We start from the raw sequence: 24,880 nt of genomic DNA on the forward strand, positions 1-24,880 counted from the left end.
AGGCAAGGCCTGCCCTTTCGCTCTGGCATTCAGGGGGACAGGGGACTAGGCTCGTGCCTTCCCCATCCTTGAGGAGCCGCGAGAGGATCACTGCACACGGCCCGTGCCCTGGGATGGGGAGTAATGGGAAACTGTCCCTGTTTCCCCGACACACCCCCTGCCTCCGCCAAGGCTGCCACATCCTGGAGGAAGACGGCATTTGATTGCCCGTTCCTCCAGGAGGTGTTTCTGCGAGTTCAGGTTCGGGAGATTGGTGGCAAGCCCACGTCTGCCCTCTGGACAGGTGGCCAAGGACCTGCTATCCCCTTGGGCCCAGAGGCACAGGAAAGGCCTTCCTTCTGTCCAGACTCCTTCCTCAGATTAGAGCACGCTCCCGTGCCCAATCATCCCCTCGTGTCTCCTTAGCTTCGTCTCTCTGCACAAGCAGAGGGTGACAATTGTCTTGCCACCGGCCCGCTGTTCTTGCCAGGGCCGGCGCTCCTGCTTCGCGACCGTTTTCCGTCCACAAGGCCAACGACTCCTTCTCTTCTCCTGGGGCAGCATGCTGCACTTTCCCTAGACAGGCTCCTGCGGAGTGCAGTGACAGACATGTCCCTTTCTTTAAGGATCTTTCCACAGGCGCAACCACGCTTCTCTCTCAGGCAGAAGGGATGCCCAGGCAAAGTGGATCTCGCTCCATGCGGATTTATTACACCGTGCTGTGGAGTCTTCCTCAGGAAAACAGCAGCAGCATCCCACAGATCCGACTCTGATTTCCCAGAGAATGCTGTGCTTTCTCAGAGGGGATGCCCTAGCAAAGAGGCTTTTGCTCTATGCGGGTTCCTCCCGCCGTGCTCGAATACTAGGCTAAGGCAAGCAGCAACAGCAGCCCACAGAAACGACTCTGATTTCCCAGCGATGGCTATGCTTTCGCATAGCTTTTCAGCTTGGCGGGAACCGCACTTCGCTGCTGCTTCCTCAGCAAGGATTTCGGTGTTTGCTCTGTCGCGTCAGGGAAGAAGAGCTGCGGAGAGCTGGTCCGTCTTAGGCCTTGCTGTCCCGGGCTTCATGTTGGCGCCCTGGGTTCTCGCTGCCAGGCCGAAATAAGCAGACACAGCCACAAACCTGCAGCAGCGTGCGTGGCCTAGGATGGCACTCAATGCACACTACCAACTCCCGTTGTAGGCAACGCTTGGTCTTTGGTACTGGCACTCAGGCGGACTCACGGACAAGGCCAGTGCCTTCGCCACTGGAGAGGAGAGGCGACAGGATCCCTGAACACCGTCCGTTCCCTGGAATGGGGAGCTTTGGGGGACTGTCCCCACTCCTTCCCCGGCAAACCCCCTGCCACCGAAAACGCTGTCACATCTTGGAGGAAGATGGCATCTGACTGCCCATTTCACGAGGGAGCTGTTCCTCAAGTTCCGGGTTTGGCTCCTGGTAGCAAGCCCAAGTGTGCCCTACGGACAGGTGGTCAAGGACATGCTGTCCCCTTGGGACCAGAGGCACAAGACAGGCCTGCCTTCTGCCCAGACTCCTTCCTCAGAGTGGAGCAGGTGCCCCTGCCCTAGTCGTCACCTCATGTCTCATTAGCAGTGAGGCTTCGTCTCTCCGCACAGGGAGCGGGTGACACTTGTCTTGCCACCGGCCTGCTCTTCCTGCCACGGCAGGCTCTCCTGCTTCCCGACCGTTTCCCAAACTCAAGGCCAATGGCACCTTCTCTTCTCTGGGGGCGGCTTGTTCGGCCTGCCCCAGACTTGCTCCTGGGGAGTGCAGTGAAAGACATGTCCCTTTCCTTAAGGCCCTTTCAGATGTGCAACCACGCTTCTCTCTTAGGCAAAGAGGTGCTAGGGCAAAGAGGATTTCGTTGCATGCGGGTATCTTCCAACGTGCTGTGGAGAGTAGCTTAGGTATTCAGCAGCAGCATCCCCCACATCCGATTCTGATTTCCCAGTGAATGCTGTGCTTTCCCAGAGGAGATGCCCGGGCAAAGACGATTTCGCTGTATGCGGGTTTCTCCCACCGTTACACCGGGCTCAGGCAAGCAGCAGTAGAGCCCGCAGATCCGACTCTGATTTCTCGGCGAATGCTGTGCTTTCGCAGAGGCTTTGGCTTGGAGCGAACAGCACTTGGCCGCTGCTTCCTCAGCAAGGCTTTAGTCGCTTCAGGGAAGAAGAGCAGCGGGAGAGCTGGTGCCTCTTGGGCCTTGCTTTCCCGGGCTCCAAGTTCACATCCTGGGTTCATCCTACCAAGCCGAAATAAGCAGACCCAGCCTCGACCCTGCAGCAGCGTGCATGGCCTAGGATGGCACTCTGCTCACAATGACATCTCTCCTCGTAGGCAAGGCCTGCCCTTTCGCTCTGGCATTCAGGGGGACAGGGGACTAGGCTCGTGCCTTCCCCATCCTTGAGGAGCCGCGAGAGGATCACTGCACACGGCCCGTGCCCTGGGATGGGGAGTAATGGGAAACTGTCCCTGTTTCCCCGACACACCCCCTGCCTCCGCCAAGGCTGCCACATCCTGGAGGAAGACGGCATTTGATTGCCCGTTCCTCCAGGAGGTGTTTCTGCGAGTTCAGGTTCGGGAGATTGGTGGCAAGCCCACGTCTGCCCTCTGGACAGGTGGCCAAGGACCTGCTATCCCCTTGGGCCCAGAGGCACAGGAAAGGCCTTCCTTCTGTCCAGACTCCTTCCTCAGATTAGAGCACGCTCCCGTGCCCAATCATCCCCTCGTGTCTCCTTAGCTTCGTCTCTCTGCACAAGCAGAGGGTGACAATTGTCTTGCCACCGGCCCGCTGTTCTTGCCAGGGCCGGCGCTCCTGCTTCGCGACCGTTTTCCGTCCACAAGGCCAACGACTCCTTCTCTTCTCCTGGGGCAGCATGCTGCACTTTCCCTAGACAGGCTCCTGCGGAGTGCAGTGACAGACATGTCCCTTTCTTTAAGGATCTTTCCACAGGCGCAACCACGCTTCTCTCTCAGGCAGAAGGGATGCCCAGGCAAAGTGGATCTCGCTCCATGCGGATTTATTACACCGTGCTGTGGAGTCTTCCTCAGGAAAACAGCAGCAGCATCCCACAGATCCGACTCTGATTTCCCAGAGAATGCTGTGCTTTCTCAGAGGGGATGCCCTAGCAAAGAGGCTTTTGCTCTATGCGGGTTCCTCCCGCCGTGCTCGAATACTAGGCTAAGGCAAGCAGCAACAGCAGCCCACAGAAACGACTCTGATTTCCCAGCGATGGCTATGCTTTCGCATAGCTTTTCAGCTTGGCGGGAACCGCACTTCGCTGCTGCTTCCTCAGCAAGGATTTCGGTGTTTGCTCTGTCGCGTCAGGGAAGAAGAGCTGCGGAGAGCTGGTCCGTCTTAGGCCTTGCTGTCCCGGGCTTCATGTTGGCGCCCTGGGTTCTCGCTGCCAGGCCGAAATAAGCAGACACAGCCACAAACCTGCAGCAGCGTGCGTGGCCTAGGATGGCACTCAATGCACACTACCAACTCCCGTTGTAGGCAACGCTTGGTCTTTGGTACTGGCACTCAGGCGGACTCACGGACAAGGCCAGTGCCTTCGCCACTGGAGAGGAGAGGCGACAGGATCCCTGAACACCGTCCGTTCCCTGGAATGGGGAGCTTTGGGGGACTGTCCCCACTCCTTCCCCGGCAAACCCCCTGCCACCGAAAACGCTGTCACATCTTGGAGGAAGATGGCATCTGACTGCCCATTTCACGAGGGAGCTGTTCCTCAAGTTCCGGGTTTGGCTCCTGGTAGCAAGCCCAAGTGTGCCCTACGGACAGGTGGTCAAGAACATGCTGTCCCCTTGGGACCAGAGGCACAAGACAGGCCTGCCTTCTGCCCAGACTCCTTCCTCAGAGTGGAGCAGGTGCCCCTGCCCTAGTCGTCACCTCATGTCTCATTAGCAGTGAGGCTTCGTCTCTCCGCACAGGGAGCGGGTGACACTTGTCTTGCCACCTGCCTGCTCTTCCTGCCACGGCAGGCTCTCCTGCTTCCCGACCGTTTCCCAAACTCAAGGCCAATGGCACCTTCTCTTCTCTGGGGGCGGCTTGTTCGGCCTGCCCCAGACTTGCTCCTGGGGAGTGCAGTGAAAGACATGTCCCTTTCCTTAAGGCCCTTTCAGATGTGCAACCACGCTTCTCTCTTAGGCAAAGAGGTGCTAGGGCAAAGAGGATTTCGTTGCATGCGGGTATCTTCCAACGTGCTGTGGAGAGCAGCTTAGGTATTCAGCAGCAGCATCCCCCACATCCGATTCTGATTTCCCAGTGAATGCTGTGCTTTCCCAGAGGAGATGCCTGGGCAAAGACGATTTCGCTGTATGCGGGTTTCTCCCACCGTTACACCGGGCTCAGGCAAGCAGCAGTAGAGCCCGCAGATCCGACTCTGATTTCTCGGCGAATGCTGTGCTTTCGCAGAGGCTTTGGCTTGGAGCGAACAGCACTTGGCCGCTGCTTCCTCAGCAAGGCTTTAGTCGCTTCAGGGAAGAAGAGCAGCGGGAGAGCTGGTGCCTCTTGGGCCTTGCTTTCCCGGGCTCCAAGTTCACATCCTGAGTTCATCCTACCAAGCCGACATAAGGAGACCCAGCCTCGACCCTGCAGCAGCGTGCATGGCCTAGGATGGCACTCTGCTCACAATGACATCTCTCCTCGTAGGCAAGGCCTGCCCTTTCGCTCTGGCATTCAGGGGGACAGGGGACTAGGCTCGTGCCTTCCCCATCCGTGAGGAGCCGCGAGAGGATCACTGCACACGGCCCGTGCCCTGGGATGGGGAGTAATGGGAAACTGTCCCTGTTTCCCCGACACACCCCATGCCTCCGCCAAGGCTGCCACATCCTGGAGGAAGACGGCATTTGATTGCCCGTTCCTCCAGGAGGTGTTTCTGCGAGTTCAGGTTGGGGAGATTGGTGGCAAGCCCACGTCTGCCCTCTGGACAGGTGGCCAAGGACCTGCTATCCCCTTGGGCCCAGAGGCACAGGAAAGGCCTTCCTTCTGTCCAGACTACTTCCTCAGATTAGAGCACGCTCCCGTGCCCAATCATCCCCCCGTGTCTCCTTAGCTTCGTCTCTCTGCACAAGCAGAGGGTGACAATTGTCTTGCCACCGGCCCGCTGTTCTTGCCAGGGCCGGCGCTCCTGCTTCGCGACCGTTTTCCGTCCACAAGGCCAACGACTCCTTCTCTTCTCCTGGGGCAGCATGCTGCACTTTCCCGAGACAGGCTCCTGGGGAGTGCAGTGACAGACATGTCCCTTTCTTTAAGGCTCTTTCCACAGGCGCAACCACGCTTCTCTCTCAGGCAGAAGGGATGCCCAGGCAAAGTGGATCTCGCTCCATGCAGATTTATTACACCGTGCTGTGGAGTCTTCCTCAGGAAAACAGCAGCAGCATGCACAGATCCGACTCTGATTTCCCAGAGAATGCTGTGCTTTCCCAGAGGGGATGCCCTAGCAAAGAGGCTTTTGCTCTATGCGGGTTCCTCCCGCCGTGCTCGAATACTAGGCTAAGGCAAGCAGCAACAGCAGCCCACAGAAACGACTCTGATTTCCCAGCGATGGCTATGCTTTCGCATAGGTTTTCAGCTTGGCGGGAACCGCACTTCGTTGCTGCTTCCTCAGCAAGGATTTCGGTGTTTGCTCTGTCGCGTCAGGGAAGAAGAGCTGCGGAGAGCTGGTCCGTCTTAGGCCTTGCTGTCCCGGGCTTCATGTTGGCGCCCTGGGTTCTCGCTGCCAGGCCGAAATAAGCAGACACAGCCACAAACCTGCAGCAGCGTGCGTGGCCTAGGATGGCACTCAATGCACACTACCAACTCCCGTTGTAGGCAACGCTTGGCCTTTGGTACTGGCTCTCAGGCGGACTCACGGACAAGGCCAGTGCCTTCGCCACAGGAGAGGAGAGGCGACAGGATCCCTGAACACCGTCCGTTCCCTGGAATGGGGAGCTTTGGGGGACTGTCCCCACTCCTTCCCCGGCAAACCCCCTGCCACCGAAAACGCTGTCACATCTTGGAGGAAGATGGCATCTGACTGCCCATTTCACGAGGGAGCTGTTCCTCAAGTTCCGGGTTTGGCTCCTGGTAGCAAGCCCAAGTGTGCCCTACGGACAGGTGGTCAAGGACATGCTGTCCCCTTGGGACCAGAGGCACAAGACAGGCCTGCCTTCTGCCCAGACTCCTTCCTCAGAGTGGAGCAGGTGCCCCTGCCCTAGTCGTCACCTCATGTCTCATTAGCAGTGAGGCTTCGTCTCTCCGCACCGGGAGCGGGTGACACTTGTCTTGCCACCGGCCTGCTCTTCCTGCCACGGCAGGCTCTCCTGCTTCCCGACCGTTTCCCAAACTCAAGGCCAATGGCACCTTCTCTTCTCTGGGGGCGGCTTGTTCGGCCTGCCCCAGACTTGCTCCTGGGGAGTGCAGTGAAAGACATGTCCCTTTCCTTAAGGCCCTTTCAGATGTGCAACCACGCTTCTCTCTTAGGCAAAGAGGTGCTAGGGCAAAGAGGATTTCGTTGCATGCGGGTATCTTCCAACGTGCTGTGGAGAGTAGCTTAGGTATTCAGCAGCAGCATCCCCCACATCCGATTCTGATTTCCCAGTGAATGCTGTGCTTTCCCAGAGGAGATGCCCGGGCAAAGAGGATTCGCTGTATGCGGGTTTCTCCCACCGTTACACCGGGCTCAGGCAAGCAGCTTTAGAGCCCGCAGATCCGACTCTGATTTCTCGGCGAATGCTGTGCTTTCACAGAGGCTTTGGCTTGGAGCGAACAGCACTTGGCCGCTGCTTCCTCAGCAAGGCTTTAGTCGCTTCAGGGAAGAAGAGCAGCGGGAGAGCTGGTGCCTCTTGGGCCTTGCTTTCCCGGGCTCCAAGTTCACATCCTGGGTTCATCCTACCAAGCCGAAATAAGCAGACCCAGCCTCGACCCTGCAGCAGCGTGCATGGCCTAGGATGGCACTCTGCTCACAATGACATCTCTCCTCGTAGGCAAGGCCTGCCCTTTCGCTCTGGCATTCAGGGGGACAGGGGACTAGGCTCGTGCCTTCCCCATCCTTGAGGAGCCGCGAGAGGATCACTGCACACGGCCCGTGCCCTGGGATGGGGAGTAATGGGAAACTGTCCCTGTTTCCCCGACACACCCCCTGCCTCCGCCAAGGCTGCCACATCCTGGAGGAAGACGGCATTTGATTGCCCGTTCCTCCAGGAGGTGTTTCTGCGAGTTCAGGTTCGGGAGATTGGTGGCAAGCCCACGTCTGCCCTCTGGACAGGTGGCCAAGGACCTGCTATCCCCTTGGGCCCAGAGGCACAGGAAAGGCCTTCCTTCTGTCCAGACTCCTTCCTCAGATTAGAGCACGCTCCCGTGCCCAATCATCCCCTCGTGTCTCCTTAGCTTCGTCTCTCTGCACAAGCAGAGGGTGACAATTGTCTTGCCACCGGCCCGCTGTTCTTGCCAGGGCCGGCGCTCCTGCTTCGCGACCGTTTTCCGTCCACAAGGCCAACGACTCCTTCTCTTCTCCTGGGGCAGCATGCTGCACTTTCCCTAGACAGGCTCCTGCGGAGTGCAGTGACAGACATGTCCCTTTCTTTAAGGATCTTTCCACAGGCGCAACCACGCTTCTCTCTCAGGCAGAAGGGATGCCCAGGCAAAGTGGATCTCGCTCCATGCGGATTTATTACACCGTGCTGTGGAGTCTTCCTCAGGAAAACAGCAGCAGCATCCCACAGATCCGACTCTGATTTCCCAGAGAATGCTGTGCTTTCTCAGACGGGATGCCCTAGCAAAGAGGCTTTTGCTCTATGCGGGTTCCTCCCGCCGTGCTCGAATACTAGGCTAAGGCAAGCAGCAACAGCAGCCCACAGAAACGACTCTGATTTCCCAGCGATGGCTATGCTTTCGCATAGGTTTTCAGCTTGGCGGGAACCGCACTTCGCTGCTGCTTCCTCAGCAAGGATTTCGGTGTTTGCTCTGTTGCGTCAGGGAAGAAGAGCTGCGGAGAGCTGGTCCGTCTTAGGCCTTGCTGTCCCGGGCTTCATGTTGGCGCCCTGGGTTCTCGCTGCCAGGCCGAAATAAGCAGACACAGCCACAAACCTGCAGCAGCGTGCGTGGCCTAGGATGGCACTCAATGCACACTAACAACTCCCGTTGTAGGCAACGCTTGGTCTTTGGTACTGGCACTCAGGCGGACTCACGGACAAGGCCAATGCTTCGCCACTGGAGAGGAGAGGCGACAGGATCCCTGAACACCGTCCGTTCCCTGGAATGGGGAGCTTTGGGGGACTGTCCCCACTCCTTCCCCGGCAAACCCCCTGCCACCGAAAACGCTGTCACATCTTGGAGGAAGATGGCATCTGACTGCCCATTTCACGAGGGAGCTGTTCCTCAAGTTCCGGGTTTGGCTCCTGGTAGCAAGCCCAAGTGTGCCCTACGGACAGGTGGTCAAGGACATGCTGTCCCCTTGGGACCAGAGGCACAAGACAGGCCTGCCTTCTGCCCAGACTCCTTCCTCAGAGTGGAGCAGGTGCCCCTGCCCTAGTCGTCACCTCATGTCTCATTAGCAGTGAGGCTTCGTCTCTCCGCACAGGGAGCGGGTGACACTTGTCTTGCCACCGGCCTGCTCTTCCTGCCACGGCAGGCTCTCCTGCTTCCCGACCGTTTCCCAAACTCAAGGCCAATGGCACCTTCTCTTCTCTGGGGGCGGCTTGTTCGGCCTGCCCCAGACTTGCTCCTGGGGAGTGCAGTGAAAGACATGTCCCTTTCCTTAAGGCCCTTTCAGATGTGCAACCACGCTTCTCTCTTAGGCAAAGAGGTGCTAGGGCAAAGAGGATTTCGTTGCATGCGGGTATCTTCCAACGTGCTGTGGAGAGTAGCTTAGGTATTCAGCAGCAGCATCCCCCACATCCGATTCTGATTTCCCAGTGAATGCTGTGCTTTCCCAGAGGAGATGCCCGGGCAAAGACGATTTCGCTGTATGCGGGTTTCTCCCACCGTTACACCGGGCTCAGGCAAGCAGCAGTAGAGCCCGCAGATCCGACTCTGATTTCTCGGCGAATGCTGTGCTTTCGCAGAGGCTTTGGCTTGGAGCGAACAGCACTTGGCCGCTGCTTCCTCAGCAAGGCTTTAGTCGCTTCAGGGAAGAAGAGCAGCGGGAGAGCTGGTGCCTCTTGGGCCTTGCTTTCCCGGGCTCCAAGTTCACATCCTGGGTTCATCCTACCAAGCCGAAATAAGCAGACCCAGCCTCGACCCTGCAGCAGCGTGCATGGCCTAGGATGGCACTCTGCTCACAATGACATCTCTCCTCGTAGGCAAGGCCTGCCCTTTCGCTCTGGCATTCAGGGGGACAGGGGACTAGGCTCGTGCCTTCCCCATCCTTGAGGAGCCGCGAGAGGATCACTGCACACGGCCCGTGCCCTGGGATGGGGAGTAATGGGAAACTGTCCCTGTTTCCCCGACACACCCCCTGCCTCCGCCAAGGCTGCCACATCCTGGAGGAAGACGGCATTTGATTGCCCGTTCCTCCAGGAGGTGTTTCTGCGAGTTCAGGTTGGGGAGATTGGTGGCAAGCCCACGTCTGCCCTCTGGACAGGTGGCCAAGGACCTGCTATCCCCTTGGGCCCAGAGGCACAGGAAAGGCCTTCCTTCTGTCCAGACTCCTTCCTCAGATTAGAGCACGCTCCCGTGCCCAATCATCCCCTCGTGTCTCCTTAGCTTCGTCTCTCTGCACAAGCAGAGGGTGACAATTGTCTTGCCACCGGCCCGCTGTTCTTGCCAGGGCCGGCGCTCCTGCTTCGCGACCGTTTTCCGTCCACAAGGCCAACGACTCCTTCTCTTCTCCTGGGGCAGCATGCTGCACTTTCCCTAGACAGGCTCCTGCGGAGTGCAGTGACAGACATGTCCCTTTCTTTAAGGATCTTTCCACAGGCGCAACCACGCTTCTCTCTCAGGCAGAAGGGATGCCCAGGCAAAGTGGATCTCGCTCCATGCGGATTTATTACACCGTGCTGTGGAGTCTTCCTCAGGAAAACAGCAGCAGCATCCCACAGATCCGACTCTGATTTCCCAGAGAATGCTGTGCTTTCTCAGAGGGGATGCCCTAGCAAAGAGGATTTTGCTCTATGCGGGTTCCTACCGCCGTGCTCGAATACTAGGCTAAGGCAAGCAGCAACAGCAGCCCACAGAAACGACTCTGATTTCCCAGCGATGGCTATGCTTTCGCATAGCTTTTCAGCTTGGCGGGAACCGCACTTCGCTGCTGCTTCCTCAGCAAGGATTTCGGTGTTTGCTCTGTCGCGTCAGGGAAGAAGAGCTGCGGAGAGCTGGTCCGTCTTAGGCCTTGCTGTCCCGGGCTTCATGTTGGCGCCCTGGGTTCTCGCTGCCAGGCCGAAATAAGCAGACACAGCCACAAACCTGCAGCAGCGTGCGTGGCCTAGGATGGCACTCAATGCACACTACCAACTCCCGTTGTAGGCAACGCTTGGTCTTTGGTACTGGCACTCAGGCGGACTCACGGACAAGGCCAGTGCCTTCGCCACTGGAGAGGAGAGGCGACAGGATCCCTGAACACCGTCCGTTCCCTGGAATGGGGAGCTTTGGGGGACTGTCCCCACTCCTTCCCCGGCAAACCCCCTGCCACCGAAAACGCTGTCACATCTTGGAGGAAGATGGCATCTGACTGCCCATTTCACGAGGGAGCTGTTCCTCAAGTTCCGGGTTTGGCTCCTGGTAGCAAGCCCAAGTGTGCCCTACGGACAGGTGGTCAAGAACATGCTGTCCCCTTGGGACCAGAGGCACAAGACAGGCCTGCCTTCTGCCCAGACTCCTTCCTCAGAGTGGAGCAGGTGCCCCTGCCCTAGTCGTCACCTCATGTCTCATTAGCAGTGAGGCTTCGTCTCTCCGCACAGGGAGCGGGTGACACTTGTCTTGCCACCTGCCTGCTCTTCCTGCCACGGCAGGCTCTCCTGCTTCCCGACCGTTTCCCAAACTCAAGGCCAATGGCACCTTCTCTTCTCTGGGGGCGGCTTGTTCGGCCTGCCCCAGACTTGCTCCTGGGGAGTGCAGTGAAAGACATGTCCCTTTCCTTAAGGCCCTTTCAGATGTGCAACCACGCTTCTCTCTTAGGCAAAGAGGTGCTAGGGCAAAGAGGATTTCGTTGCATGCGGGTATCTTCCAACGTGCTGTGGAGAGCAGCTTAGGTATTCAGCAGCAGCATCCCCCACATCCGATTCTGATTTCCCAGTGAATGCTGTGCTTTCCCAGAGGAGATGCCTGGGCAAAGACGATTTCGCTGTATGCGGGTTTCTCCCACCGTTACACCGGGCTCAGGCAAGCAGCAGTAGAGCCCGCAGATCCGACTCTGATTTCTCGGCGAATGCTGTGCTTTCGCAGAGGCTTTGGCTTGGAGCGAACAGCACTTGGCCGCTGCTTCCTCAGCAAGGCTTTAGTCGCTTCAGGGAAGAAGAGCAGCGGGAGAGCTGGTGCCTCTTGGGCCTTGCTTTCCCGGGCTCCAAGTTCACATCCTGAGTTCATCCTACCAAGCCGACATAAGGAGACCCAGCCTCGACCCTGCAGCAGCGTGCATGGCCTAGGATGGCACTCTGCTCACAATGACATCTCTCCTCGTAGGCAAGGCCTGCCCTTTCGCTCTGGCATTCAGGGGGACAGGGGACTAGGCTCGTGCCTTCCCCATCCGTGAGGAGCCGCGAGAGGATCACTGCACACGGCCCGTGCCCTGGGATGGGGAGTAATGGGAAACTGTCCCTGTTTCCCCGACACACCCCATGCCTCCGCCAAGGCTGCCACATCCTGGAGGAAGACGGCATTTGATTGCCCGTTCCTCCAGGAGGTGTTTCTGCGAGTTCAGGTTGGGGAGATTGGTGGCAAGCCCACGTCTGCCCTCTGGACAGGTGGCCAAGGACCTGCTATCCCCTTGGGCCCAGAGGCACAGGAAAGGCCTTCCTTCTGTCCAGACTACTTCCTCAGATTAGAGCACGCTCCCGTGCCCAATCATCCCCCCGTGTCTCCTTAGCTTCGTCTCTCTGCACAAGCAGAGGGTGACAATTGTCTTGCCACCGGCCCGCTGTTCTTGCCAGGGCCGGCGCTCCTGCTTCGCGACCGTTTTCCGTCCACAAGGCCAACGACTCCTTCTCTTCTCCTGGGGCAGCATGCTGCACTTTCCCGAGACAGGCTCCTGGGGAGTGCAGTGACAGACATGTCCCTTTCTTTAAGGCTCTTTCCACAGGCGCAACCACGCTTCTCTCTCAGGCAGAAGGGATGCCCAGGCAAAGTGGATCTCGCTCCATGCAGATTTATTACACCGTGCTGTGGAGTCTTCCTCAGGAAAACAGCAGCAGCATCCCACAGATCCGACTCTGATTTCCCAGAGAATGCTGTGCTTTCCCAGAGGGGATGCCCTAGCAAAGAGGCTTTTGCTCTATGCGGGTTCCTCCCGCCGTGCTCGAATACTAGGCTAAGGCAAGCAGCAACAGCAGCCCACAGAAACGACTCTGATTTCCCAGCGATGGCTATGCTTTCGCATAGGTTTTCAGCTTGGCGGGAACCGCACTTCGTTGCTGCTTCCTCAGCAAGGATTTCGGTGTTTGCTCTGTCGCGTCAGGGAAGAAGAGCTGCGGAGAGCTGGTCCGTCTTAGGCCTTGCTGTCCCGGGCTTCATGTTGGCGCCCTGGGTTCTCGCTGCCAGGCCGAAATAAGCAGACACAGCCACAAACCTGCAGCAGCGTGCGTGGCCTAGGATGGCACTCAATGCACACTACCAACTCCCGTTGTAGGCAACGCTTGGCCTTTGGTACTGGCTCTCAGGCGGACTCACGGACAAGGCCAGTGCCTTCGCCACAGGAGAGGAGAGGCGACAGGATCCCTGAACACCGTCCGTTCCCTGGAATGGGGAGCTTTGGGGGACTGTCCCCACTCCTTCCCCGGCAAACCCCCTGCCACCGAAAACGCTGTCACATCTTGGAGGAAGATGGCATCTGACTGCCCATTTCACGAGGGAGCTGTTCCTCAAGTTCCGGGTTTGGCTCCTGGTAGCAAGCCCAAGTGTGCCCTACGGACAGGTGGTCAAGGACATGCTGTCCCCTTGGGACCAGAGGCACAAGACAGGCCTGCCTTCTGCCCAGACTCCTTCCTCAGAGTGGAGCAGGTGCCCCTGCCCTAGTCGTCACCTCATGTCTCATTAGCAGTGAGGCTTCGTCTCTCCGCACCGGGAGCGGGTGACACTTGTCTTGCCACCGGCCTGCTCTTCCTGCCACGGCAGGCTCTCCTGCTTCCCGACCGTTTCCCAAACTCAAGGCCAATGGCACCTTCTCTTCTCTGGGGGCGGCTTGTTCGGCCTGCCCCAGACTTGCTCCTGGGGAGTGCAGTGAAAGACATGTCCCTTTCCTTAAGGCCCTTTCAGATGTGCAACCACGCTTCTCTCTTAGGCAAAGAGGTGCTAGGGCAAAGAGGATTTCGTTGCATGCGGGTATCTTCCAACGTGCTGTGGAGAGTAGCTTAGGTATTCAGCAGCAGCATCCCCCACATCCGATTCTGATTTCCCAGTGAATGCTGTGCTTTCCCAGAGGAGATGCCCGGGCAAAGAGGATTTCGCTGTATGCGGGTTTCTCCAACCGTTACACCGGGCTCAGTCAAGCAGCAGTAGAGCCCGCAGATCCGACTCTGATTTCTCGGCGAATGCTGTGCTTTCGCAGAGGCTTTGGCTTGGAGCGAACAGCACTTGGCCGCTGCTTCCTCAGCAAGGCTTTAGTCGCTTCAGGGAAGAAGAGCAGCGGGAGAGCTGGTGCCTCTTGGGCCTTGCTTTCCCGGGCTCCAAGTTCACATCCTGGGTTCATCCTACCAAGCCGAAATAAGCAGACCCAGCCTCGACCCTGCAGCAGCGTGCATGGCCTAGGATGGCACTCTGCTCACAATGACATCTCTCCTCGTAGGCAAGGCCTGCCCTTTCGCTCTGGCATTCAGGGGGACAGGGGACTAGGCTCGTGCCTTCCCCATCCTTGAGGAGCCGCGAGAGGATCACTGCACACGGCCCGTGCCCTGGGATGGGGAGTAATGGGAAACTGTCCCTGTTTCCCCGACACACCCCCTGCCTCCGCCAAGGCTGCCACATCCTGGAGGAAGACGGCATTTGATTGCCCGTTCCTCCAGGAGGTGTTTCTGCGAGTTCAGGTTCGGGAGATTGGTGGCAAGCCCACGTCTGCCCTCTGGACAGGTGGCCAAGGACCTGCTATCCCCTTGGGCCCAGAGGCACAGGAAAGGCCTTCCTTCTGTCCAGACTCCTTCCTCAGATTAGAGCACGCTCCCGTACCCAATCATCCGCCCGTGTCTCCTTAGCTTCGTCTCTCTGCACAAGCAGAGGGTGACAATTGTCTTGCCACCGGCCCGCTGTTCTTGCCAGGGCCGGCGCTCCTGCTTCGCGACCGTTTTCCGTCCACAAGGCCAACGACTCCTTCTCTTCTCCTGGGGCAGCATGTTGCACTTTCCCGAGACAGGCTCCTGGGGAGTGCAGTGACAGACATGTCCCTTTCTTTAAGGATCTTTGCACAGGCGCAACCACGCTTCTCTCTCAGGCAGAAGGGATGCCCAGGCAAAGTGGATCTCGCTCCATGCAGATTTATTACACCGTGCTGTGGAGTCTTCCTCAGGAAAACAGCAGCAGCAACCCACAGATCCGACTCTGATTTCCCAGAGAATGCTGTGCTTTCCCAGAGGGGATGCCCTAGCAAAGAGGCTTTTGCTCTATGCGGGTTCCTCCCGCCGTGCTCGAATACTAGGCTAAGGCAAGCAGCAACAGCAGCCCACAGAAACGACTCTGATTTCCCAGCGATGGCTATGCTTTCGCATAGGTTTTCAGCTTGGCGGGAACCGCACTTCCCTGCTGCTTCCTCAGCAAGGATTTCGGTGTTTGCTCTGTCGCGTCAGGGAAGAAGAGCTGCGGAGAGCTGGTCCGTCTTAGGCCTTGCTGTCCCGGGCTTCATGTTGGCGCCCTGGGTTCTCGCTGCCAGGCCGAAATAAGCAGACACAGCCACAAACCTGCAGCAGCGTGCGTGGCCTAGGATGGCACTCAATGCACACTACCAACTCCCGTTGTAGGCAACGCTTGGCCTTTGGTACTGGCTCTCAGGCGGACTCACGGACAAGGCCAGTGCCTTCGCCACAGGAGAGGAGAGGCGACAGGATTCCTGAACACCGTCCGTTCCCTGGAATGGGGAGCTTTGGGGGACTGTTCCCACTCCTTCCCCGGCAAACCCCCTGCCACCGAAAACGCTGCCATATCTTGGAGGAAGATGGCATCTGACTGCCCATTTCACGAGGGAGCTGTTCCTCAAGTTCCGGGTTTGGCTCCTGGTAGCAAGCCCAAGTGTGCCCTACGGACAGGTGGTCAAGGACATGCTGTCCCCTTGGGACCAGAGGCACAAGACAGGCCTGCCTTCTGCCCAGACTCCTTCCTCAGAGTGGAGCAGGTGCCCCTGCCCTAGTCGTCACCTCATGTCTCATTAGCAGTGAGGCTTCGTGTCTCCGCACAGGGAGCGGGTGACACTTGTCTTGCCTCCGGCCTTCTCTTCCTGCCACGGCAGGCTCTCCTGCTTCCCGACCGTTTCCCAAACTCAAGGCCAATGGCACCTTCTCTTCTCTGGGGGCGGCTTGTTCGGCCTGCCCCAGACTTGCTCCTGGGGAGTGCAGTGAAAGACATGTCCCTTTCCTTAAGGCCCTTTCAGATGTGCAACCACGCTTCTCTCTTAGGCAAAGAGGTGCTAGGGCAAAGAGGATTTCGTTGCATGCGGGTATCTTCCAACGTGCTGTGGAGAGTAGCTTAGGTATTCAGCAGCAGCATCCCCCACATCCGATTCTGATTTCCCAGTGAATGCTGTGCTTTCCCAGAGGAGATGCCCGGGCAAAGAGGATTTCGCTGTATGCGGGTTTCTCCCACCGCGAGACCGGGCTCAGGCAAGCAGCAGTAGAGCCCGCAGATCCGACTCTGATTTCTCAGCGAATGCTGTGCTTTCGCAGAGGCTTTGGCTTGGAGCGAACAGCACTTGGCCGCTGCTTCCTCAGCAAGGCTTTAGTCGCTTCAGGGAAGAAGAGCAGCGGGAGAGCTGGTGCCTCTTGGGCCTTGCTTTCCCGGGCTCCAAGTTCACATCCTGGGTTCATCCTACCAAGCCGAAATAAGCAGACCCAGCCTCGACCCTGCAGCAGCGTGCATGGCCTAGGATGGCACTCTGCTCACAATGACATCTCTCCTCGTAGGCAAGGCCTGCCCTTTCGCTCTGGCATTCAGGGGGACAGGGGACTAGGCTCGTGCCTTCCCCATCCTTGAGGAGCCGCGAGAGGATCACTGCACACGGCCCGTGCCCTGGGATGGGGAGTAATGGGAAACTGTCCCTGTTTCCCCGACACACCCCCTGCCTCCGCCAAGGCTGCCACATCCTGGAGGAAGACGGCATTTGATTGCCCGTTCCTCCAGGAGGTGTTTCTGCGAGTTCAGGTTGGGGAGATTGGTGGCAAGCCCACGTCTGCCCTCTGGACAGGTGGCCAAGGACCTGCTATCCCCTTGGGCCCAGAGGCACAGGAAAGGCCTTCCTTCTGTCCACACTCCTTCCTCAGATTAGAGCACGCTCCCGTGCCCAATCATCCCCCCGTGTCTCCTTAGCTTCGTCTCTCTGCACAAGCAGAGGGTGACAATTGTCTTGCCACCGGCCCGCTGTTCTTGCCAGGGCCGGCGCTCCTGCTTCGCGACCGTTTTCCGTCCACAAGGCCAACGACTCCTTCTCTTCTCCTGGGGCAGCATGCTGCACTTTCCCGAGACAGGCTCCTGGGGAGTGCAGTGACAGACATGTCCCTTTCTTTAAGGCTCTTTCCACAGGCGCAACCACGCTTCTCTCTCAGGCAGAAGGGATGCCCAGGCAAAGTGGATCTCGCTCCATGCAGATTTATTACACCGTGCTGTGGAGTCTTCCTCAGGAAAACAGCAGCAGCATCCCACAGATCCGACTCTGATTTCCCAGAGAATGCTGTGCTTTCCCAGAGGGTATGCCCTAGCAAAGAGGCTTTTGCTCTATGCGGGTTCCTCCCGCCGTGCTCGAATAATAGGCTAAGGCAAGCAGCAACAGCAGCCCACAGAAACGACTCTGATTTCCCAGCGATGGCTATGCTTTCGCATAGGTTTTCAGCTTGGCGGGAACCGCACTTCGATGCTGCTTCCTCAGCAAGGATTTCGGTGTTTGCTCTGTCGCGTCAGGGAAGAAGAGCTGCGGAGAGCTGGTCCGTCTTAGGCCTTGCTGTCCCGGGCTTCATGTTGGCGCCCTGGGTTCTCGCTGCCAGGCCGAAATAAGCAGACACAGCCACAAACCTGCAGCAGCGTGCGTGGCCTAGGATGGCACTCAATACACAATACCAACTCCCGTTGTAGGCAACGCTTGGCCTTTGGTACTGGCTCTCAGGCGGACTCACGGACAAGGCCAGTGCCTTCGCCACAGGAGAGGAGAGGCGACAGGATCCCTGAACACCGTCCGTTCCCTGGAATGGGGAGCTTTGGGGGACTGTCCCCACTCCTTCCCCGGCAAACCCCCTGCCACCGAAAACGCTGTCACATCTTGGAGGAATATGGCATCTGACTGCCCATTTCACGAGGGAGCTGTTCCTCAAGTTCCGGGTTTAGCTCCTGGTAGCAAGCCCAAGTGTGCCCTACGGACAGGTGGTCAAGGACATGCTGTCCCCTTGGGAACAGAGGCACAAGACAGGCCTGCCTTCTGCCCAGACTCCTTCCTCAGAGTGGAGCAGGTGCCCCTGCCCTAGTCGTCACCTCATGTCTCATTAGCAGTGAGGCTTCGTCTCTCCGCACCGGGAACGGGTGACACTTGTCTTGCCACCGGCCTGCTCTTCCTGCCACGGCAGGCTCTCCTGCTTCCCGACCGTTTCCCAAACTCAAGGCCAATGGCACCTTCTCTTCTCTGGGGGCGGCTTGTTCGGCCTGCCCCAGACTTGCTCCTGGGGAGTGCAGTGAAAGACATGTCCCTTTCCTTAAGGCCCTTTCAGATGTGCAACCACGCTTCTCTCTTAGGCAAAGAGGTGCTAGGGCAAAGAGGATTTCGTTGCATGTGGGTATCTTCCAAGGTGCTGTGGAGAGTAGCTTAGGTATTCAGCAGCAGCATCCCCCACATCCGATTCTGATTTCCCAGTGAATGCTGTGCTTTCCCAGAGGAGATGCCCGGGCAAAGAGGATTTCGCTGTATGCGGGTTTCTCCCACCGTTACACCGGGCTCAGGCAAGCAGCAGTAGAGCCCGCAGATCCGACTCTGATTTCTCGGCGAATGCTGTGCTTTCGCAGAGGCTTTGGCTTGGAGCGAACAGCACATGGCCGCTGCTTCCTCAGCAAGGCTTTAGTCGCTTCAGGGAAGAAGAGCAGCGGGAGAGCTGGTGCCTCTTGGGCCTTGCTTTCCCGGGCTCCAAGTTCACATCCTGGGTTCATCCTACCAAGCCGAAATAAGCAGACCCAGCCTCGACCCTGCAGCAGCGTGCATGGCCTAGGATGGCACTCTGCTCACAATGACATCTCTCCTCGTAGGCAAGGCCTGCCCTTTCGCTCTGGCATTCAGGGGGACAGGGGACTAGGCTCGTGCCTTCCCCATCCTTGAGGAGCCGCGAGAGGATCACTGCACACGGCCCGTGACCTGGGATGGGGAGTAATGGGACACTGTCCCTGTTTCCCCGACACACCCCCTGCCTCCGCCAAGGCTGCCACATCCTGGAGGAAGACGGCATTTGATTGCCCGTTCCTCCAGGAGGTGTTTCTGCGAGTTCAGGTTCGGGAGATTGGTGGCAAGCCCACGTCTGCCCTCTGGACAGGTGGCCAAGGACCTGCTATCCCCTTGGGCCCAGAGGCACAGGAAAGGCCTTCCTTCTGTCCAGACTCCTTCCTCAGATTAGAGCACGCTCCCGTGCCCAATCATCCCCTCGTGTCTCCTTAGCTTCGTCTCTCTGCACAAGCAGAGGGTGTCAATTGTCTTGCCACCGGCCCGCTGTTCTTGCCAGGGCCGGCGCTCCTGCTTCGCGACCGTTTTCCGTCCACAAGGCCAACGACTCCTTCTCTTCTCCTGGGGCAGCATGCTGCACTTTCCCGAGACAGGCTCCTGGGGAGTGCAGTGACAGACATGTCCCTTTCTTTAAGGATCTTTCCACAGGCGCAACCACGCTTCTCTCTCAGGCAGAAGGGATGCCCAGGCAAAGTGGATCTCGCTCCATGCGGATTTATTACACCGTGCTGTGGAGTCTTCCTCAGGAAAACAGCAGCAGCATCCCACAGATCCGACTCTGATTTCCCAGAGAATGCTGTGCTTTCTCAGAGGGGATGCCCTAGCAAAGAGGCTTTTGCTCTATGCGGGTTCCTCCCGCCGTGCTCGAATACTAGGCTAAGGCAAGCAGCAACAGCAGCCCACAGAAACGACTCTGATTTCCCAGCGATGGCTATGCTTTCGCATAGCTTTTCAGCTTGGCGGGAACCGCACTTCGCTGCTGCTTCCTCAGCAAGGATTTCGGTGTTTGCTCTGTCGCGTCAGGGAAGAAGAGCTGCGGAGAGCTGGTCCGTCTTAGGCCTTGCTGTCCCGGGCTTCATGTTGGCGCCCTGGGTTCTCGCTGCCAGGCCGAAATAAGCAGACACAGCCACAAACCTGCAGCAGCGTGCGTGGCCTAGGATGGCACTCAATGCACACTACCAACTCCCGTTGTAGGCAACGCTTGGTCTTTGGTACTGGCACTCAGGCGGACTCACGGACAAGGCCAGTGCCTTCGCCACTGGAGAGGAGAGGCGACAGGATCCCTGAACACCGTCCGTTCCCTGGAATGGGGAGCTTTGGGGGACTGTCCCCACTCCTTCCCCGGCAAACCCCCTGCCACCGAAAACGCTGTCACATCTTGGAGGAAGATGGCATCTGACTGCCCATTTCACGAGGGAGCTGTTCCTCAAGTTCCGGGTTTGGCTCCTGGTAGCAAGCCCAAGTGTGCCCTACGGACAGGTGGTCAAGGACATGCTGTCCCCTTGGGACCAGAGGCACAAGACAGGCCTGCCTTCTGCCCAGACTCCTTCCTCAGAGTGGAGCAGGTGCCCCTGCCCTAGTCGTCACCTCATGTCTCATTAGCAGTGAGGCTTCGTCTCTCCGCACAGGGAGCGGGTGACACTTGTCTTGCCACCGGCCTGCTCTTCCTGCCACGGCAGGCTCTCCTGCTTCCCGACCGTTTCCCAAACTCAAGGCCAATGGCACCTTCTCTTCTCTGGGGGCGGCTTGTTCGGCCTGCCCCAGACTTGCTCCTGGGGAGTGCAGTGAAAGACATGTCCCTTTCCTTAAGGCCCTTTCAGATGTGCAACCACGCTTCTCTCTTAGGCAAAGAGGTGCTAGGGCAAAGATGATTTCGTTGCATGCGGGTATCTTCCAACGTGCTGTGGAGAGTAGCTTAGGTATTCAGCAGCAGCATCCCCCACATCCGATTCTGATTTCCCAGTGAATGCTGTGCTTTCCCAGAGGAGATGCCTGGGCAAAGACGATTTCGCTGTATGCGGGTTTCTCCCACCGTTACACCGGGCTCAGGCAAGCAGCAGTAGAGCCCGCAGATCCGACTCTGATTTCTCGGCGAATGCTGTGCTTTCGCAGAGGCTTTGGCTTGGAGCGAACAGCACTTGGCCGCTGCTTCCTCAGCAAGGCTTTAGTCGCTTCAGGGAAGAAGAGCAGCGGGAGAGCTGGTGCCTCTTGGGCCTTGCTTTCCCGGGCTCCAAGTTCACATCCTGAGTTCATCCTACCAAGCCGACATAAGGAGACCCAGCCTCGACCCTGCAGCAGCGTGCATGGCCTAGGATGGCACTCTGCTCACAATGACATCTCTCCTCGTAGGCAAGGCCTGCCCTTTCGCTCTGGCATTCAGGGGGACAGGGGACTAGGCTCGTGCCTTCCCCATCCGTGAGGAGCCGCGAGAGGATCACTGCACACGGCCCGTGCCCTGGGATGGGGAGTAATGGGAAACTGTCCCTGTTTCCCCGACACACCCCATGCCTCCGCCAAGGCTGCCACATCCTGGAGGAAGACGGCATTTGATTGCCCGTTCCTCCAGGAGGTGTTTCTGCGAGTTCAGGTTGGGGAGATTGGTGGCAAGCCCACGTCTGCCCTCTGGACAGGTGGCCAAGGACCTGCTATCCCCTTGGGCCCAGAGGCACAGGAAAGGCCTTCCTTCTGTCCAGACTACTTCCTCAGATTAGAGCACGCTCCCGTGCCCAATCATCCCCCCGTGTCTCCTTAGCTTCGTCTCTCTGCACAAGCAGAGGGTGACAATTGTCTTGCCACCGGCCCGCTGTTCTTGCCAGGGCCGGCGCTCCTGCTTCGCGACCGTTTTCCGTCCACAAGGCCAACGACTCCTTCTCTTCTCCTGGGGCAGCATGCTGCACTTTCCCGAGACAGGCTCCTGGGGAGTGCAGTGACAGACATGTCCCTTTCTTTAAGGCTCTTTCCACAGGCGCAACCACGCTTCTCTCTCAGGCAGAAGGGATGCCCAGGCAAAGTGGATCTCGCTCCATGCAGATTTATTACACCGTGCTGTGGAGTCTTCCTCAGGAAAACAGCAGCAGCATCCCACAGATCCGACTCTGATTTCCCAGAGAATGCTGTGCTTTCCCAGAGGGGATGCCCTAGCAAAGAGGCTTTTGCTCTATGCGGGTTCCTCCCGCCGTGCTCGAATACTAGGCTAAGGCAAGCAGCAACAGCAGCCCACAGAAACGACTCTGATTTCCCAGCGATGGCTATGCTTTCGCATAGGTTTTCAGCTTGGCGGGAACCGCACTTCGTTGCTGCTTCCTCAGCAAGGATTTCGGTGTTTGCTCTGTCGCGTCAGGGAAGAAGAGCTGCGGAGAGCTGGTCCGTCTTAGGCCTTGCTGTCCCGGGCTTCATGTTGGCGCCCTGGGTTCTCGCTGCCAGGCCGAAATAAGCAGACACAGCCACAAACCTGCAGCAGCGTGCGTGGCCTAGGATGGCACTCAATGCACACTACCAACTCCCGTTGTAGGCAACGCTTGGCCTTTGGTACTGGCTCTCAGGCGGACTCACGGACAAGGCCAGTGCCTTCGCCACAGGAGAGGAGAGGCGACAGGATCCCTGAACACCGTCCGTTCCCTGGAATGGGGAGCTTTGGGGGACTGTCCCCACTCCTTCCCCGGCAAACCCCCTGCCACCGAAAACGCTGTCACATCTTGGAGGAAGATGGCATCTGACTGCCCATTTCACGAGGGAGCTGTTCCTCAAGTTCCGGGTTTGGCTCCTGGTAGCAAGCCCAAGTGTGCCCTACGGACAGGTGGTCAAGGACATGCTGTCCCCTTGGGACCAGAGGCACAAGACAGGCCTGCCTTCTGCCCAGACTCCTTCCTCAGAGTGGAGCAGGTGCCCCTGCCCTAGTCGTCACCTCATGTCTCATTAGCAGTGAGGCTTCGTCTCTCCGCACCGGGAGCGGGTGACACTTGTCTTGCCACCGGCCTGCTCTTCCTGCCACGGCAGGCTCTCCTGCTTCCCGACCGTTTCCCAAACTCAAGGCCAATGGCACCTTCTCTTCTCTGGGGGCGGCTTGTTCGGCCTGCCCCAGACTTGCTCCTGGGGAGTGCAGTGAAAGACATGTCCCTTTCCTTAAGGCCCTTTCAGATGTGCAACCACGCTTCTCTCTTAGGCAAAGAGGTGCTAGGGCAAAGAGGATTTCGTTGCATGCGGGTATCTTCCAACGTGCTGTGGAGAGTAGCTTAGGTATTCAGCAGCAGCATCCCCCACATCCGATTCTGATTTCCCAGTGAATGCTGTGCTTTCCCAGAGGAGATGCCCGGGCAAAGAGGATTTCGCTGTATGCGGGTTTCTCCCACCGTTACACCGGGCTCAGGCAAGCAGCAGTAGAGCCCGCAGATCCGACTCTGATTTCTCGGCGAATGCTGTGCTTTCGCAGAGGCTTTGGCTTGGAGCGAACAGCACTTGGCCGCTGCTTCCTCAGCAAGGCTTTAGTCGCTTCAGGGAAGAAGAGCAGCGGGAGAGCTGGTGCCTCTTGGGCCTTGCTTTCCCGGGCTCCAAGTTCACATCCTGGGTTCATCCTACCAAGCCGAAATAAGCAGACCCAGCCTCGACCCTGCAGCAGCGTGCATGGCCTAGGATGGCACTCTGCTCACAATGACATCTCTCCTCGTAGGCAAGGCCTGCCCTTTCGCTCTGGCATTCAGGGGGACAGGGGACTAGGCTCGTGCCTTCCCCATCCTTGAGGAGCCGCGAGAGGATCACTGCACACGGCCCGTGCCCTGGGATGGGGAGTAATGGGAAACTGTCCCTGTTTCCCCGACACACCCCCTGCCTCCGCCAAGGCTGCCACATCCTGGAGGAAGACGGCATTTGATTGCCCGTTCCTCCAGGAGGTGTTTCTGCGAGTTCAGGTTCGGGAGATTGGTGGCAAGCCCACGTCTGCCCTCTGGACAGGTGGCCAAGGTCCTGCTATCCCCTTGGGCCCAGAGGCACAGGAAAGGCCTTCCTTCTGTCCAGACTCCTTCCTCAGATTAGAGCACGCTCCCGTGCCCAATCATCCGCCCGTGTCTCCTTAGCTTCGTCTCTCTGCACAAGCAGAGGGTGACAATTGTCTTGCCACCGGCCCGCTGTTCTTGCCAGGGCCGGCGCTCCTGCTTCGCGACCGTTTTCCGTCCACAAGGCCAACGACTCCTTCTCTTCTCCTGGGGCAGCATGTTGCACTTTCCCGAGACAGGCTCCTGGGGAGTGCAGTGACAGACATGTCCCTTTCTTTAAGGATCTTTGCACAGGCGCAACCACGCTTCTCTCTCAGGCAGAAGGGATGCCCAGGCAAAGTGGATCTCGCTCCATGCAGATTTATTACACCGTGCTGTGGAGTCTTCCTCAGGAAAACAGCAGCAGCATCCCACAGATCCGACTCTGATTTCCCAGAGAATGCTGTGCTTTCCCAGAGGGGATGCCCTAGCAAAGAGGCTTTTGCTCTATGCGGGTTCCTCCCGCCGTGCTCGAATACTAGGCTAAGGCAAGCAGCAACAGCAGCCCACAGAAACGACTCTGATTTCCCAGCGATGGCTATGCTTTCGCATAGGTTTTCAGCTTGGCGGGAACCGCACTTCCCTGCTGCTTCCTCAGCAAGGATTTCGGTGTTTGCTCTGTCACGTCAGGGAAGAAGAGCTGCGGAGAGCTGGTCCGTCTTAGGCCTTGCTGTCCCGGGCTTCATGTTGGCGCCCTGGGTTCTCGCTGCCAGGCCGAAATAAGCAGACACAGCCACAAACCTGCAGCAGCGTGCGTGGCCTAGGATGGCACTCAATGCACACTACCAACTCCCGTTGTAGGCAACGCTTGGCCTTTGGTACTGGCTCTCAGGCGGACTCACGGACAAGGCCAGTGCCTTCGCCACAGGAGAGGAGAGGCGACAGGATTCCTGAACACCGTCCGTTCCCTGGAATGGGGAGCTTTGGGGGACTGTTCCCACTCCTTCCCCGGCAAACCCCCTGCCACCGAAAACGCTGCCACATCTTGGAGGAAGATGGCATCTGACTGCCCATTTCACGAGGGAGCTGTTCCTCAAGTTCCGGGTTTGGCTCCTGGTAGCAAGCCCAAGTGTGCCCTACGGACAGGTGGTCAAGGACATGCTGTCCCCTTGGGACCAGAGGCACAAGACAGGCCTGCCTTCTGCCCAGACTCCTTCCTCAGAGTGGAGCAGGTGCCCCTGCCCTAGTCGTCACCTCATGTCTCATTAGCAGTGAGGCTTCGTGTCTCCGCACAGGGAGCGGGTGACACTTGTCTTGCCTCCGGCCTTCTCTTCCTGCCACGGCAGGCTCTCCTGCTTCCCGACCGTTTCCCAAACTCAAGGCCAATGGCACCTTCTCTTCTCTGGGGGC

The sequence above is a fragment of the Mustela lutreola genome, chromosome 11, assembly GCF_030435805.1.
Source record: "Mustela lutreola isolate mMusLut2 chromosome 11, mMusLut2.pri, whole genome shotgun sequence".
NCBI lineage: Eukaryota > Metazoa > Chordata > Mammalia > Carnivora > Mustelidae > Mustela > Mustela lutreola.